Source organism: Heliconius melpomene, chromosome 10, assembly GCF_056956725.1.
Source record: "Heliconius melpomene rosina isolate 202511_hmr_F chromosome 10, ASM5695672v1, whole genome shotgun sequence".
In the NCBI taxonomy this organism is placed as follows: Eukaryota; Metazoa; Arthropoda; class Insecta; order Lepidoptera; family Nymphalidae; genus Heliconius; species Heliconius melpomene.
The window spans coordinates 14,654,846-14,673,896 of NC_140398.1; the positions used below are offsets into that span (position 1 = coordinate 14,654,846).

General features: G+C 31.6%; 1 protein-coding gene across 2 annotated transcripts in view; it reads right to left on the bottom strand.

Annotated features, from left to right (window-relative positions):
• Gp150 (leucine-rich repeat domain-containing glycoprotein 150) overlaps window positions 1-10,393 on the bottom strand; it is a 25,771-nt gene extending 15,378 nt beyond the window's left edge. Inside the window, exon 1 of one of the 2 annotated variants that reach the window (XM_085190757.1) lies at window positions 10,236-10,393. The gene's annotated coding sequence lies outside the window, so the exon portion shown is untranslated. The other variant, XM_085190758.1, reaches the window with a different exon arrangement.
• Between the last annotated feature and the right edge of the window lie 8,658 nt (window positions 10,394-19,051).

The following is a 19,051-nucleotide window of genomic DNA, read 5'->3' on the forward strand; positions in this document are numbered from 1 at the left end:
ATTCTAATAAAAACTCAGCGTCCACTGTAATTAAATTTAAAAATTAATATTTTTCTATGGTATTTAATTTACGTTTCCTATTTTAGTTATAGAATATACTCCATCCATATCAATTTTCAATAAATTATTGCAGGCTTTGGACGTAGGTACATTTATTTATGTAGGTATTTGAATTGCAAATGATAGATGCAAATTTGGTTTCTTATAACCTTTACTAATATGTTGTTCTTACTGAATAAATTAGTATAGTTCCCTATTCAATACATGTACTGCCAAAGATTTACGATTCGCCTTCGAGGCTGCTCTGGCGTCTTCTTTGATTTACACTTAACGCCGTCGAATTGACGCTCGAAATAAATTAATTTGTGTCCTTGCAATAATCTCGTTTATTATCAATGATATCAAGAAGTTCTATAACTAATACCAGAAACACTTCAATGAAGATTGTTTTCGATCCTGAACTAAACGCTATATAAGTTGATATAGCTATCTATGTACTCATATATACTAAATCATTGGATCCATACTCGGAGGTCTTGCCATATACGTTTAGTGCGTCATATTGTAATAAGTTCCACTTGACAGAATGACGGCTCCATCCTGTTTTAAGGACCTCATTCAGCTTCAATCTCAGGCTTTCAGTCTGTGCCATTTTAGTAAAACAATCGCGCATCGTTTTAACTGAAGTTCATTCCAGTTTAAGTTTAAGTTCTCTCTGGAGAACAAAATTAAATTATTAAGAATTAATAATGCTATAGAACCTCTCAGCAAAAAATATTTCAAGAATCTACTTATTTTACCATAGCAACACTTAGGAAATATTTGTAAAACAATTAATATTCACTTCACCTCGAAGATTCCCTTTGTTTCCTTGATGTTGTTATTTCTTTTAAAACTTTTGATAATGGTTCTTATTACAATGTGAGAAAATCTCTTATTGCGTGTTTTTAATATAACTGAAGGCCGGCGTCGTTGGTTTAAATGACATTTTTTCTTAGGTCGTTTTAAATTACCGTTACAGTAAGTACTTCGCTAACAGGACAATAAAGAATACTACCTAAACCTTTCAATATATTTTTTTATTGTTTTAAATGTTTTTTAATTCATTCTATTATTCTCTACATATTTTCTTATTGCCACAACTCAAATATCAAGTGTTTCCTTAACGCTACGTTCAAAACAAAAAAAGTCTAATGAATTTATATATTTTTTTTCCATATGTTTTGAATAAAAACCCTAATCTCAAAGTTGAGAAATTATACATAATATAAAAAGATGATCATATAATATATGTATTTAATAATATATATATAAAAAAAAAAACAGATTTAAAAACAACTGGTCTAACCGTGCAGCGCCACCCACCAAGTCGACCTCATACGGCGAAGTCTAAACACTACGCGTTCACGTCATGGTGTCTAATCGGCATCCTTCACACTATCCAACTAGTTATGCATTATGCATGGATAAGAGGCCAGTCGAACCGCAGGGGTAGAGGTGTGTTAATGTAAACGTTATGGGTTCGATTCCTACTCGATGAAATGAATTATTTCATATTTTCATGTCTTTACTCTGGTGCTAAGGTAAGGCGGCGTTGAGATCCGTCACAAAGTACGCAATTCCTCCAGAATTTAACGAAAATAGGGAACGTAGTGTCTTAACACTAAGTTCCCTCTGCCTACTCTGCTGTATGCAGGGTACAGCGTCATGCTGTTCTTAGGCATTGTAATATTTTTTTAACCAAAACTTTTCTAAGATACAATTTTGTTTAAAGTATTGATCCAGACTACCTTCATAGTTATATTAAGACTATTTAAAGTCTAGCTAGCTAACTAGCAATGCTGCCATTACTTCGACTTATAAATAAATTAATATGAAGTAAATTGTTACAAAAAACTAATGGCGATGACAGCGCGTTGACCTTAGAAGTGTCTTTTCAATGCAAGATATAATCATAATAATATATACTGCTTACAGAATTTTGTCCATTTATTCAAATGTAGGAAACATTTTCTTATTTTTATCATCTTCATGCTGTATACCGAAAATAGCAGTCTAGACAGAGGGAACCTAGTGTTATTGCGGGTTGAATGGTGGAACTGAACGCCGCCGCCGAGTTTTTGCCTTGATGCCAGAGAGAAGAAATGAAAATATTAGTATATAATACCCCCATATGTAATGCCACGAGTGGGGGTCGAACTCATAACCGTCGCCTTACAGTCACTTCCATGTGCCTCTACGTCACGAGGGCCTCAAACATCTAAAATAAGTGAAATTATATTTTATACAGGCCTTTTTACTTTAAAATACTAGAAGGCTTAGTTAATACAATACTGCCAGTATTGACAGCTCGCGACTCGACGTCAAAAAGACGTCATCGACTAAAATAAGTTTATGGATGCCTTCTTGTGGCCAACTATATTAGCAATATGTTCACAGCGAAAAACTATTAAGAATTTTATTATTTTGCTGTGTAATTATAAATATATCTGTTTTTTTCATGCATAGCAGAGAAAGTAGAGGGAAGTAGGAGAAAAGTACATAGATAATCATTATAATTGTATGGTTTTTAAACATATTAGAATTTCATGAATATTGAATTTTAAAACCTACAATTATTAGTTACATTAAGTAGAGTCAAATCAAGGTTCGCTTAAAATAACGACGTTGTGTTTAGCATGCGAGTTATAAAAGCTACGCTAAACAAGACGTATAATAATGACATATTAACTATATATTATAGTACAATTCTGAAGTTAACCTCAATTTAAAAGATATTTCAAATAAATAGACATTAATGATTTAAAGTTTGGCGTTGAGTTACGCCACTCAATATGCAATATCCAGAAAAAAGCGGTAATTGGGGAATAATAGTGTCTCAATGGGAACGGAATTTTTTAACTCTACGTTTCCAGGTTCCTTTGCGTACCCTGCTATGCGCAAAATACAGTGTAAAGCTAAAAAAAAATAAAAATATATGTTATATAGACTGAATTGGCTTCCAAAATATACCCTTTAGTATTAGTTAAGAAATGCTAAGTTAAATTTCTCCAAATGAGTGTAAACCCTACAACTACCGTGGTAAATAAGGTACCGTTGGTCTGAACGAACTTTCTGGCCGGTCTGGCTACGAATTTACTGTTATTTTTCTTATCTTAAGTATTTTGCTTGTAACTTATCAACAAAGTTCATTGTTTAAGAAATGCTGCGAAAGCTGGCTTTGTTCGAATACAAAACATATAAATAAGCGATTTCTAAACGTTCCTCTCATGCAAATCGATTTTCACTGTATTTAAAGATATTAATGTTGCAATCCTTTTAAAAGTCAGTAAAATACATTATATATGCTACAATAATATATTAGTTGCATTTAGCAAAGTTCTATAAATGTAAAGGTTTTGTATAAAGTTTTTTTTTAACTTCACAATATATCCTGTAGAGAGCAGGTTACCCCGTTACCCACTTTCCGCGGAACTCTGAAGGTATTGCCTGTTGGGTGGCGGAATTCAACGCCGTTGTTTGTCTCAGTAGCAGAGCGAGGAAATCAAAGTAGTAAATATTACAACCAGTGGGGTTTGGTTGTCCAAAGAAAAAACCAAAAAACCAAAGGTTGTCGTAAATGCAATTTTAAAAAAAACTATTATCACGTTTTTTATTATAACAAAAATATATTTTGAGAAATTACCAATGTTTACTTAAACGGAAAATAAATCAAAATTAATGTTTATTTCATTTATTCGATTTGTGGTCAAACCTCACTCACTATAGAACTGGACAAACGGCCTCCATTAGATACAAAATGTTTACCTTATTACTTATTGCCGCCGACGCGTACAGAAATAAAAACACGCCCACATTCATATGTGTTTACCAAAACTACTAAATGAACTTTATTTTGTATTGAAAATTGTATTTTGTGAGATCTTCTTAAATTGGTCGCTTTATACTACAAGAGGTACAACGAGTGGTGCGGTGTCCTAATCATAGTGTGGAGTTTGGGCTTGAATATGGATTCTGTCTCATTCATACTTATTATTTTTTGTATTGTCGTAAATGAGATAAAAAATGTTAATATAGCATTTAAGAAGTTGTTAGAAGAAGAATTTTTACCGTCTTGTTGTGAATTTCGCATACATAAACAAATTCTAAAAAGATTATACCTATGAATTAACCTAGCAACCTATTTTTCATGTAAACTAGGTAAGCTAAGATATAAAGCTAGGATATAAACAGCACATAACAATGACAACTTTGCAATTCTAAATCATATAAGTACTGTATTTGTTACCTTGAAATGTGAGGTGGTAAATCTAAAACGCTATATATTTGCTTTAAATTTATGTTGTAGACTAGCTATATTTCAGGAGACATGGCTAAAAGTTATCTTACAAAAATAATAACTGATTTTTTAAAAAATAATATTGAAGTACAGAATTACCTTAAAGTTCTCTATGCCTACTTTTCTATATAAAGAAAAACTGTGAAAGTAAAAACATACATAAAGATATATTTTGAGGAAAAATCGAAAGAGCTGGCTCTATGACTAAGATTCTTTAAAGTCATCTAATGCGGTTCACTGATGCAGACATCGCCTGATTTTGACGATGAAATGTGCATCGCGTGCCTGAATCTACCAGCTACCACCTCACTAAATTAGAACTAAAATTGATTACTATTGAAAATTTTGTGCTGGAAACTACCGTACATGCATATATGCATTTCTTGTGTGATGGTGGGAGGCACTAGTGGGTTTAGTTCAGCTTTTATCAAACCACAAAAGAATTATACTATGAATGAAATATTTCACTTGCTCGAGTGGGGATCGAACCCACAACCGTCGGTTTACAAACGTACGCTTATTGTTAGAAAAATTTAAAAAACATTTACAAGTATTTTATAAATAAAACCTAAAATCACATAATTAACAAATAATAATAGCTGTAAGTTCTGTTTTGTTTTTCCACGGCCATAATGTAATAGTTACGTCAACTAAGTCTGATTCAATAAATGTGAGACTAAACGTTTAATTCACGTTTAAACTAGTATGGCTGCATTTATATTGCATGAGCATCATTTTGTATTTATAGATTTATTTTATACCTAGCTGAATGATGGTCGATATGTTATAAGTGATTGTTTAAGTAATAAAGCCCATTTTTTGTCAGCTTCACGCTGTATCCCGCACGTAGCAGGGTAGGCAGGGAAACTAGTGTTAAGACACTCCGTTCTCTACTTTTCGTCGGATTTTTTGACGTACTGAGTGCTGAGTGGCGGAACTCACATCCATACTCATTTAAATAGTAATTACTGCAAAATTTTATACTTGCTTTAGTTATCCGATGTTTCCTCGCTATTAATAGGAGGTTACTTTTTAAAATAGAAAATGGGGGGACGGAGTGTCTTAGCACTAGGCTCCCCCTGCCTACACTACCGTGTGCGTGAAGTAGATTTTTGAAGCCACATTTTGTCTACATAAATAAGGAATCATTAATATTACAAATATAAATATTCGCTTAAGTGGAATTTGAGGTTGCAGTAAGAAGCGTACCTATTAAGCTGTAATGAGTTATGTCACGACGATAATAGTATTTTTAAAAAAATTTCAGGGGTTGTTGGCTTGTATGCAGGTCCCAATCTTATCATATAGTTTACGAGTGACTAACAACGAAATTATAATGTTTTTCTGGTACGTTTTACTTTGCTTATAACATTCCTAAGCGATAAGGAGCTAATCTATTGAAAACTGTGTTATAATATAACCTAACCAGTCTTTAGTATTAATTTTGTAATTTTAACTACGTTTTAAATTTTTAATACATGTACTTTTTATATTATATATTTATTAAAATAAATAATTTTAATATATAAAAATAAAATGTTCACAAAAACCAAATATCAAAAATATAATTTTTATACTAAAATTTTAAATTAAAATATATTCTAGATAAGATTTGAACCTGGCCTCTGTGAAAGATGAAATTTATTTTGCAGTAAAATATGTTATTACATTTGAAGCTACTACAAAATTAGAATGGATGTTTAAATCCTTAACGTGCTTAGCTTACACAGCTGCGCCTGTATTGTTTCTGGTTTAATAAAAAGGTTGTCGACTTGTGTTTATTATTTTCTATATAATAACAATCGATTGAGGTTATCAGAAAAATGGCCCGATAACATAATTAATAAATGAGCCCAGTTAAAAACTTCTAAATAAGTAGTTTTGTTAAGTCATTGTGTTGAATATAAAACATGCCTTACTAAAGTAAACTGTTAATTTTATAAGATAATTTTATAGTCTCGTTGCGAAGGCCATATTTAAGATACCATTCTAAAATGTATGAGCATTAAAAATCGTGGAATGATACAAAATGCAGGTAATATATGATAGTGTATTCAAATATTATTTTTGGTACTTGTGACACTTAAGAATAAGTACATTACTGGTCAAAGATATGATGGTGGTTATACAAAACTACTAACAAATATGCGTTTGAAATATTTTGTACAATATTTAGAAATATGGGGCAAGACATAGTTAATATTTTATCTTATAGAATATCTAAGTGGTAATAAAATAAGCAAAGTAGGTGTGAAACAAGTTATCAAACTTAAATTTTGAATGATTTTTAAAGCAAACTTATATAAAACAGTGGAAAATAGATGTTTTCTCTTTATGCCGAATTGTCGATGAGTCACCGCCGGTCACCGCCGGTCTGTTGGACTCGTTTGATTCGATATCGGACTGGTTTTATTTTCACTTAACTCTTTATTCAGTTACTTATTTGAGTCGATCTATTTATTATTTAGTTAGTCATAAAATATTTCAATAATATAAACAGTTCAAAGTACTTTAATAGTAAAAGCAAAGCAAAAATGTTTATATTTACAAAATTGAATTCCCAGAAATGTACGTAAACCTAAACAGATTATAAATAACGAAATTGTGTGAATGACGTAGACGTATTTTATGTTGATTTTCCATAAATATTTTAATTTTTACTTTGTTTATTTGCCACAGATGACCCATATACAGTGTGCAAATTGGCTCTCTCAAACTCTCTTCACTTATGCATCCTGCTGTTGCAACTTGACACAACTAGCTTTCTTTTGTCTGACGGAGAAATTCGCAAAATTATTCATGGCTGTTAAGTCATTACATCCGTGTAGCGTCACCCTTAAGAATAAATTTCCTTGTGGCCTATAGGTTCAACTAGGTTGCAGATATTTATAACAAAAATTATAATTATATTCATTAATAAATCTATTATTTGACGCCGCTTAAGCGCAGCGTCCGCCAAATATGGCGAACGGAGTGTCTCAACACTAGGATTCATCTGCTTTTATTATGCTTTTTTTTATTTTAATATCTGAACTAAAAATATTAAGAATTAAATGTAATTCATAGAATTTAATAACAACTTGTCAAATTTTAAAAATTATAATGGAATTAATAATAGTTAAAAATTAAAATAAAAATTACCACCCGTATCACGTACGTAGAATGCTTAATACCCACATCGAGTATTACAGGTAATTAACAATAGCAACTGACGCTTCGAAATGCGATCTCGTGTTTACAAAATCCCAAACGGAAACCGTAAGCCATCAGATATCATCAGATGACTTCCTTAAAACGCAAACAAAACTATTTGAAACGGCTCAATAAAGGCACCGGCGTGCATGTAGTTAGTGGAATGCCAGGAATGTTCTGCAGATTCTAAGAACCGAAGCTGTTCCCTTAACTAAGATGGCATGGGTGTATGTTTCTTGCAATAATTACTATGGCCGACTCTCCTCATCTCGATATTTTATTAGAATCAATTGACATTTAAATACGTAAGATATCATAAAGAAATATTATAGCGTAAAAAGATAACGCAATTATAAAACAGGAAAAAATATTATAGGTTTAATATAAAAACTAAATATAGATACAAGTATTGAAGAGCAAATATAAAAGTAAAGAAAATATATATATGCTATGTAGGTTTAAATAATAAATGTTAATGAGAACGAGTCGCTATACGTATACAATGTAAACTAGCTCCACACAGAACCATTATTCCTAGCATCTCATCTGTTAAAGAGAAGCCGACTTCCTTTGTAACAACGTCTGCCTTATACGTGCAAGATTACACATTCAGTTTTAGATCTGTACAGATATACTCGTAGCAAGATAAGTGTAGATTTTGTTTTACTATCAGAAAAGAAAAATATTATAGCTTGCTATAATAAAAAGTAAAAATAGATAAAACAAGAGAATACTAATGCGGAATTAATAGTAGTTTTTGCATTAGTTCATTAGACCGTTTCAATTGTAAATTGGTTGTCCATTGACAATACTACGGAAAGTCACCTTCCTTTCAGTTGACGACAATTTAAGGAGGTTAATTATAACAATTGACCGTCGGGAAGTTCGTTACGTATATTTCATGGATCAGTTTCCTCGTAGTAAAATAAAAACTTGACTCATTCATAGATTCTGGTAACTTCTTGTTTCGTATAACTTATTTTTTATCTTAATTTTTGACAAAAAATTGCCTCCCTTTCCCTTTTAAAGTGGATAAATGGACTGCCTCCATTACAGGAAATGGTAAAACAATAAACATTTATGTGCGAGCGAAAAGAATAGAATTCAATGATGAATAGGATCAATTCAGTATAGCATTTGTGCCGGAGAGTTGAATGTCGATATAGAGGTCATTCAGTAAATATGTGGCAGACAAAATTGGAATCAATCCTATGAATTAATTAAAACTGAATTGAAGTTTAACAGTTGTAACATTTAAGAGCGATGAGGTAATTTGTTTTAAATCTAAATACCAAAAATTTAAATTTGGGTATGTCTCGAAACTACAAATACTGAAAATTCTAAAGGAAGTCTACTATATTCTGTAGAGTATTATGAGACTATTAAGCATCCACTTAGGTTTTCGTCAAACTGGCCATTTAAGTGTGAAAAAATTAACAACGGTTTGTCACGTGTAACCAGATGAAGGTTGAGATTTTCAGTAGAGACTGACGTAAGAGCATAAATTCTGACATCAGGTCTCGAAAATGTTCTTAACAATTTTTTACTTAATATAAAGTTAAATGATTAATTTATTTCTAGAATACAAGAAATATTATTTTTTTTAATTAAAGCCAAGTCATTGTAAGTAGCAATAAAAATATTTTTTATTGTTTACACGACGGACAGCTTTGTATGTACGTACATACAAAGCTGCCCATACATACAAACCCATACGTATGGGTTTGTATGTATTTATGTATGTATGAGTATGTAAGTAGATACCACTCTTGTAAAGTGAATGACAATGATTAGATAAAAACGGTGATATATTTATTATTCTAAGGTGTGAATCGTTGTATCACAAATCATGCCGAAGTGCAAATTAGAAATATCTAAATAAATATTATATAAAGAAAAGTTGTTATTCAAAAGCAATTATATACGTTGCCTAGAAACAATATTTGGTAAACACATACCTAGTAAAATAGTAAATAATATATTAATGCTTAAATCGCTTTATGAATAATAAAACGAATAGTGATTATGTAAATAACTGTATTTCTTAATATACATAGGTATATCAAACGGCTGTTGCACATTAAAATTTTATAGACCAGATACCCACCAATATGCTAGGCAATTGGTATCAATTAAGGCTAATTGCTTCAGTTTAAGCTTATCTGCACTGCAATACTCAAAAGTAGTCTTGTGGATCAAAATTGTATTTGTAAACCTAAAGCATGGACGTAAATCGACAAAATTATAAAGCAAGTATAAGTAAGTATATATTATTAGTTGATTGCTAGAGCGAGATAAGGCACTCAACCTCGACGAGGATTACCTAAGATGACAATAATGTGCGCCGACGCAAGGAATCCAAATGTTTCGAACAGCGCACAAAGGATCTGAGCGAGCGACGAGCCGTAACGCATATATCTTTGTTGTTATACACAATAACCGCGACACAATAAAGGCACAATCATGTAAACACTGTACAGAACTAAAATAACACGTAAATTACTAAAAGTCACTAAAACTAGCGTAGAGGGTGCGCAGGCGGTGACAGCACCTCTCGCCGCGCCTCCGACTTGCACACCGCCTTCGCTTAAATTCTTTGCATAAATAAATGTGAAAGCTTCGGACACTACAATTATAATGTTCACTCACTCCGCGAAACTGGACGCACTGCTTCCGAAACAATTTATAAAATGAACTTCCTTACCTTCTTACACTGCGCAGTAGTGATGTTCTAGCGCGATCGATGAAGGGAAAACAAGCGGTCACAGTCACGTTCGTACGGATACGTCGGGCGTAATGGCGCCGGCTCGGCACTGCTGTCTGCTTCCAGCCCGTCGACGTCGAGTGTTACTCAGACTCGGAAGGCTAAGCCTTGTTTGCTCAATGACGCGTACCTCGGTCTGCTGTCTCGCTCGCACAAACGCTTTTATCTCATATTAAAGAAGGAGACAGCTGTGCGTTATCTGTGCCGTGTTTTATACCTGTGCTGCAACCTACATCACCGGTGCGCTCAGCAATGTCACTGTGTATTTATTCGTCTTAAAATCATGCGAAATATTAAATATACGTATAAAGGTTATATTGTAAGATTGTCGCAATGTTTCAACATTATAATAAAATTTTCCGATCAAAGTCCAATTATTGACAGTAATTAAAAGTTTGAGAACTTCATCGAAGTTGCCGTTACGTTATTTCAGCTTGACTGATTTTTAATATACAGATATATTGAAATATTTTTGTAATATTTATTTGTTATAATGTATTTAAAATAGAATAATAACTATATTTGTTATTACAATATAGTTTAAGGTATTTTTAATGAAATAATAAGCAGTTGAAAATAGCGCCATCTGTTGTAAGCTTTTTCGTATCATTTAATAGTGTAGAGTCATATGACTTAAGTCAAGGTAATCAGTTTATTCTTTTTCGCTACAAAGTGTTTTGCTAAATATATCATAGATGGAGCTGTAATTATTTAAACAATTATTTACAATATTTTTTAATTTTCATTTTAATTGTGTAAGTTCTTACAGATATCTTTATCTATATAAAATGCATTTCAGATAACTTATGTAAGAAATATAAAAGATATAATAAATGTTTTAGGAATTTATTTGAATTCTACATTAATTTGGGTATAAAAAATCGTTTATTTAAAAAAACTACACAAAGATTAGTAGTAAGTAGCTCTAGCTTCTACAACACAAAAATAAAAAAAAAACAACTTAAAAAAAAACAACTGTTACGGTTAATCGAAGCTGTCATAGCTAGTCCTGTCCTGAGTAGTAGATATGATCCTAATCATATCTACTTAGCCTTAAAGCTCTAAAACTTATATAAACATAGCTTAAATGCCAGAAGCTTTATTATGCATTAAGAAGAGATTAAACCACTACTTATTGTATTTACATTTTTTTATAGTTATAATGTATGTTCCGTACATTTTTTAAAAATATTTTTACTATATTTAGTTGTATATTTATTTCACTTCATAAATATTATAATTTTGAGATGTTTGACTGCACTTGTTATTTTAGCTGTATTCGTTTTGGGGTACTTTTTTCAATTACAATGATGGATTTACACTAGGCTGCCTAATTTCTGTCGCTCTTATCTCTACATTGTCCATTTCTGGGTTATTATTATTATTATTAACAATCTGACAGTTTCGTGGAGATGGCAGAAGAACTCGTTTCAGACATATTCTAAGCTAATCAAAGTAGAATTGAATGTACCTACTCACAGAACATGATAACATCGTCATAAACAATGCTATTTATTAATTTCGATTTTATCAACAAATTTAATAGTTACAAGGCGCGGCTTTGAGTCCCACCACCCAACGCGAAATGCCACCAGAATTAGTGGGGAAAACCGAAATTAGTGGGGAGCGGAAATGTCTTAATGGGAGCGAAGACGAAGTATTTAATCAGATTTTCAATTTAACCACTAACAAATCTTAATGCCGTTACCGATCTCTCCCTCCCAATCAATATTTACTTATGTAGTTCAACATAATATGATATACTTACAATAAATTGAACTACAATTCCAATAGCAACAACTACATAACCGCTATCAATTTAAAATGTAAAAGTTAACTGATAATAAATTCGATTCATTTCGCCGGAACATGCAAAACTATTAGTTTGTAAACTACAAACACTCGTATATAGGTCTTTGATACGCCGCTAAAACTATTATTCAAGTTGGTGATAATTCATCAATTTGACTGATGCTAAGCTTGTGAAAGTCGAAACCGATTAAACTTTTGATCAAACGATCGTAAAATTAACTGCGATTTTTTGCAGGCCATTAAATATATATTTTATTGTAACTGTAATTCTTTTATGTTCTACATCATCTTATGTAAGGAAAACTTTTTGCAAGCTTTACTAAGATTAATGCTTTGAAAGCTATAGGAAAAAATCAACTTCACACTGTATCCCGCATACAGCAGGGTAGGCAGAAGGAACTTAGTGTTAAGATGATCAGTGCCTCACTTTCCTCCGAACTTTTCGAGGTACTGCGTGTTAAGTGGCGAAACTCAACGCCGGGCTTTTGCCCTGTTGTCGCAGCAAACACTAAAAACATTAATGAATATCATTCCCTCGATTGGAGATAGAACTTACAACCGTCGCGGTACAGTCACACCCTTGTGCCGCTGCGCCACGACGACGTTTGAAAGCTACGAGTATATGAAAGCTGATAAAAGATAGAAATCAATTTCCTATATATACCCAATGAAGATTTTCAAGTTTTTGCCACCTATATCACTACCTAATACCTCGATTAAATAAACATTAATAATTCGAGAAATGTCCGATCGTTAAGTACCGTGGGTAGCTAATAAAGATTAATTAATCTTAAGTTGATCGCTGACCACTTTCGAATGGCAGAAGTTTATCCATTTACTGGCAATAAATTGATATGAAACTCGCGATCCCATATATCACTGTTGTTAATTTACAGTAGTGAAACACTAGCCCGCTCTTGGTTGAGAGAAAGGTAAGTATTTCGAATTTATAAACAGAGGTGGTATTTAAAAGGTTTTTATAGTTTCTAAATTAATTAATATACTGGAAAGGAATATTTGTTTTTTTTTGTACTGTTAATGTCTTCAGCTGTCACAGCATCACCATCAGCAGCAGGGTTACAGGTAGCAGGGTTAGAAGAAAAACTTAGTGTCAGGACGTTTTGTTATCTGCATTCGAGCTTCACATATGATTAAGACCACAGTGCTAAGACACTCTGGTCTCCATTTTAATTATCTTATCATACCCAATAATAGATTTGTAAGTAAACAAAAAATTGTAGAAATCATTACAACACCAATAATATCTAGAAATAACATGAACACACTGAAAACAATATTAAAAATAAACATAAATAAATCAAATAGTTAAATAAATACAAATAAATTAAACACTCTCATTATTAAATTAATATCACCAAGGTTTTATCAAAAGTATAATATAACAAGAATCGTTGACCACGGACCACAAATATTGTTTCGTGGTAACTAGGAACGCGGTGGACACCCCAGCTCGCCCAGTTCTGATGGCAATTGTGTAAGTACTAGTACCTACTACGAGTAAGTACTGACTGTGGGTGAACAACCGCTAGAAGGCCAGCTTGTCAATAATGCATGTATGTATGTATGTTGAAGATTTTACTATACGCAAATTAAATTGCAATATAATATTCAATGTGTAAAGCCATTTCTGTGTAATATTGAAGATATAAAATTTGTTTTGAGTTGATTTGTATGAAATTTATAAAATAATTTAGGATAAGTAGTTAGTTAATAAATCAATACTTCTTGTTTATGTGTGCCAAGTTATGGCACAGTAGAGAAATACTCGTATATGATGATATTGATGAGATTCAATTCCCAGTCCACATGTAGAAAACAAAATATATAATTTGATTATTTTTAACTCATCCCGTCAAATTTTGAATTGAAAATAATATTAAAAAGCGTATATTAAGAGCAGTCTGGTTTATTATATAAGAAAAAAAAGAAAGTAAAAGTAATTGAAAATGCTAAATTTAATCATTTTTCAATATAAATAATTAATTAAATTAAAATTAAACATGTGAAACCTCCTTAATTTTCCGCAATCGGTGGTAAGCTTCCAAGCTTTCACCGGCATCAGCATCATTACTCTGTATCTACCGTCATAATATCTCAGAGATTTTAATTAGGTGCATGTTCGAACAGTTATTAATATTCGGCGTACAACCGTTAGTTCAACATTGTTCGGACATCGTAGCGCAATTTTTCTCGCTGTATTTTTTAAGTGACCTGTTCTATTAAGTTCGACCTGGTTTTTGTCTGTACGTATGAGTCACCTAAGATTATTTGTAAATTTAATATTTCAGAAGGAGAAATGTAACGTGATGCAGGAAGTTGCCATTGTTATGAGTTTTTGCATTCTTGCACAATTCTGTGCGGTTACGTGGAGTGACTTCGTAACTTTTGTACTCCAGAATCGCTTTCGTTCTATGGTTCGTTTGTTATTCTTTTAAAGACCTAGATTAATTATACTAAAAGCTAGAGCCCTATTTATGCTGAAAGCTTTTTTTTTTCGATTATTTTACTTCTAAGCGTATGAACGAATCTCTCTTAAATCTGTAAGTGTTTTAATATTTAGTGTGCCTTCTAGGGATATGTATGTGGTAACTTATATTATAGGGTAATATATAATAATAAACCTAATTAAATATATTTTAATAAAAAAATATGTGGACCTGTAGAATAGATTGTCTACAGATATGTTTCGTATATGGTGACATTATTATAAGCGTCTTAGGATTGACTCGTCGTCTAAAGTAGGCTCATCAAACATTCCAACTTTGTTAATTTAGCATTATTACCGGTCGTTACCAAGCCGTTACCGATGGTTAGCCTCGATGTAAGGTTGTTAATGGTCTTCAAGAGGTTACCGGTGTCTGTGTTAGCTTTCATTTAACCTATTAGTACAAATATCGACAAAATATACCGTATGTAAAAAAACTAAATGGTTTATATGTAAAAATTGATAATGACACATTAAATTAATATATATATACATGATTATTTTATACTTGTATTTTCATATATTTTGTTTTTACTGCTAGCTGTACCTACTGATTTATATGAATGCAATATGTGAAAATTAAAAGAAATTTTTAAATATTAGTAAGTCTAAGCTTTATACAATTCAATCTTATTTTTTTTATAAATTTTACTATTTAGTAAGTATGTAAAATAATAATTAAGTATAATTTCAAAATCTCCTTTTTAAGTGAAGATTTTAATTAAATCTAGTCTGTTTGTATAAAATCTAATTTCCAGAAATATAAAACATGTAAATATTCAGGAAGATTGTATTAACCAGTATCTCTAGTAGTTAAATGAATTACGCACATAATAGTATATAATAAACATTATTTTCACGGTTGTTTGTAGTGAAAGATTTACGACAGTTTCCGTTGAATAATAAATCATCGGTTAGTGCATTTTCGATTTCTCTAAGTATTTTATCTCGTACAATATTTCATTTTGTCGTACAATAGCACTGCCTGAGGCGTGTTCTGAGATCCTGTCATGGAGTTGTAGAGGGATTAACTTTATATAGCTATGATTATAAACTAACTATATTCTATTGGTTTTCTCTAGATAAATAAAATATGTCTCCATAATTATTTACTTAAGAGATATTAACTTAGGAATTTAATTGTTTAAGTTTCTAAGAACTCTTCATTGTTTCTTTGAGAAAAAAATGTTTGTGTTATTTTATTTTTTATGAACAATATAGTGTTGTCGCATAATTAATTTAATTCTGCTAAATTTCCATATGTAACTAAGAAATAAATTACAATATAATTTTATAAAAAATATTCAAAAACGATTGCTGTTTTCATTTATAGATTTTTTAAGGTCTATATTGTATGTAAGACGTTTTAGAAGTCCCATATGCTAAAACTGACTCCATAACAAGTTGCCATTACTGCGTAGTCGTACACTCTAAGTTCGATTCCGTGTACGAGGTACGGAAGTGGAATAGAATGGGTACACAGCTCGAGGGCTATCTCTAGACAGACTGGCTTATGTAAGCATGGTAAGCAACACGTCGGGCCTAGTAGACAGGCTGTCAGGCAAACACGAAGACATCATCTTATTCTTCTTTCTTTGATTTATTTACTTAAATAGAAACTGTTACTTAAAGATGACTATATTTTTATTAAAAGGTGAATTTTAAGGTTTAGCTTAAGGTTCAAATCTAAGACTGTTATTTATTTACCTTAACCTAATTATATATTTATTTATTTATATGACAATAGGGTAATTTTATTGTATATTGTTATTTTTCGTTCTCAATTTTTGCTATGGTCCACAAACTTACTACTATTCTATTAAAAAAATAAAAGAAAATCGCTATCAAAGCGAGCGACTGAGTTAAATAATTATAAATTATTCGACGAACAGTTAACTGGTGCGCTAATCACAAAGGCCTATATTGCTACACTGTACTGTACTTGTAGAGTACTGGAGTACAAAATACATAGCAAATATATTTTTATAACAATTAAATATTTTTAGTTCTGGAGTCATGTGTTTGACTTAACATCTAGTCAAGCATGGTTTTCTTATATTATTTTAATAAAAAATGTTTAAAATTATATTTACATTTCTTCGCTCCCGTATCGAGGCAAAACACGCTTCAGATTTCGGCGGAAAGTGAGGAACGGAGTGTGTTTACACTAAGTTCTCTTTGCCTATCCTGCTGAAGCGGGATATAGCTAAAGTGGGTGAAGCTGATCATTTGATGAAAATAGTAAAAAATTACCATCGTATAATTACTTCTTTACTAACAGTAAAAAAATAAAATTTAGATATCGGATCAAATCAAAGTTATTATATTACAATATCTTATATCCAGATACTTTCATTTCCTCGGGGCATCAACTATTGCTATTGCGGTCTAGCTTTAATTTCTAGGCATTTGATAGCAGCTGTCAAAAAAAACTTACATTTAGTCATTTAGATATAGATAAAGAGAAAGACTGTATGTTTATCAATTCGAATGGAATAAATATAATGATAATTGATAAAATTTACATAATTTTTTATCTGTAACACACTAATGAATCCTTATCGAGCAAAGAAAGTATAATTCAGGTTTTAAAAAGCACTCACTGGTCATTGCAAAAATATTTTTAATGTAGACAAGCTTATTAAGAAAGTAACACAATTTTTATCTGTATATATCTTTCGTAATATGTGGAATATATGGAATAAATTTTGCAATACATTTGAGTAGTAAGTATTTTTGTTTCCAATTTCGTAATCATTTTTTGAACATTAGCATTTTCTGAGTGAAAAACGAACGTATGTTCGCTCTTACACCCGGCTTTTCCTCTCCACCTCCTCTCTTTTTTTGGCCTCGAAAAATTCGGCAGGAAGTGGGGAAAGGAGGGTCTTAACATTCTATGTGCGGGATACAGAGTGAAGCTGTTTTTTTTTTAATCACTACATTTCATGACCATGCTATTCTAATAATTAAAATATAACTTCAGTGCACGATGCTACATTCTGCGGAAGGCGCGTGCATCCTGCAGTTTGGTAAATATCACATGAACTCGATGACCCTGGCGAATGCCACGTGCGCTCGCGCTTTGTTCTCTTATGCTTCCTAAATATTTGGTTTAAACTACATTTGAAATGGATACACTTTGTAGTTTGTTTTAATTAGCTATAGTTTTATCAATAAGAGCTTAGTTACGCTAATGTTTCACAAACTGTTATGCAAATTTAGTACCGAAAATGAAATCATACTATAATTAAAATTATTTTCCTTAATAGTACTAAATAATAGATAAGACATTACAGTTACGTTTTGTAACAAATTGAGTGTGAATGTGCACTTTTATTATGATTTTTTAAGTTCATCTTTATTTCTTCGAGCATGCCTGACATTTTAGCAGGATATTATAGTGAGAGAACACATTACTTATTGTATACCTGAATCAGCTCCAATACACAAATATTTCTGGATATCCTGGATCGGGATCTCAACTTTAACCTAAGAGTGCTGCCAGGCACGTCTTAATAGAGCCACGAGCCCATTTTAAAATTTTGGCGCCATTTTTTTTTTCAAAACTTGTAAATTTTCAGTTTATTTAGTAGGTTAAAAAAACCATTTTCAATGCTTTCTTTTATTAATAACTAGCGGCCCGCTCGCGGTTTCACCCGCGTGAACTATGTTATTATTAATTTCTGTCTCCATGGCTACGTCCTAGTGACGTCTATGCAAAAATTGAGACTGCAAATTCCCGTCTTAGCGAGCACCTACGTCCTATAAGTAACTCCTATGCAAAATTTGAGATTCCTAGCACATGTAGTTTCTGAGGTTTCGTGATGAGTGAGTGACCTTTTGATTTTATATATATAGATATGGCTTGCCCGTCAGTCGTCAGTGACCAAAATGTGAAGCATCTGGTCATATACTGCATACGTGTGATAGGATGTGAGAGAAAACATTCTTTCTTTAATCAGCGGTAAGTCGGTAACTTTCCTCAGTAACTACGTAATTAAATAGAGTGTCAATGTTAATTGATGTTTCTGTTTACATAGTAATTTAATGTCGCTTTCTATCTATAGACAATATTAGACAGGTCTGAATATTTATTATTCTTTGGTATGGCAACAATAAAAACATAATAATTGTAAGAACAACTTTTTCTGTTGCTAGAAATATTAAATAGTTAATTTCCTCGAGCGGGAATCGAGCCCACAAACCTCAATAAATAAATAGAATAAAAAAATCATAATAACAGTTAGCTAGTATCTATTCTATAATTTTGAAATTAAAAAGCATCCTCCAGATCATATTTTACACCCATAAAATAAATTAAATCAATCTTTTTTTTTAATTTCTTTTCTCTCTGTTCATTTCAAACAAAGCATGTCACTATGAAACTTAAAAGCTGTCTTTTTTTAAATTTAATCAGATTAGGCAGTATATTATAACA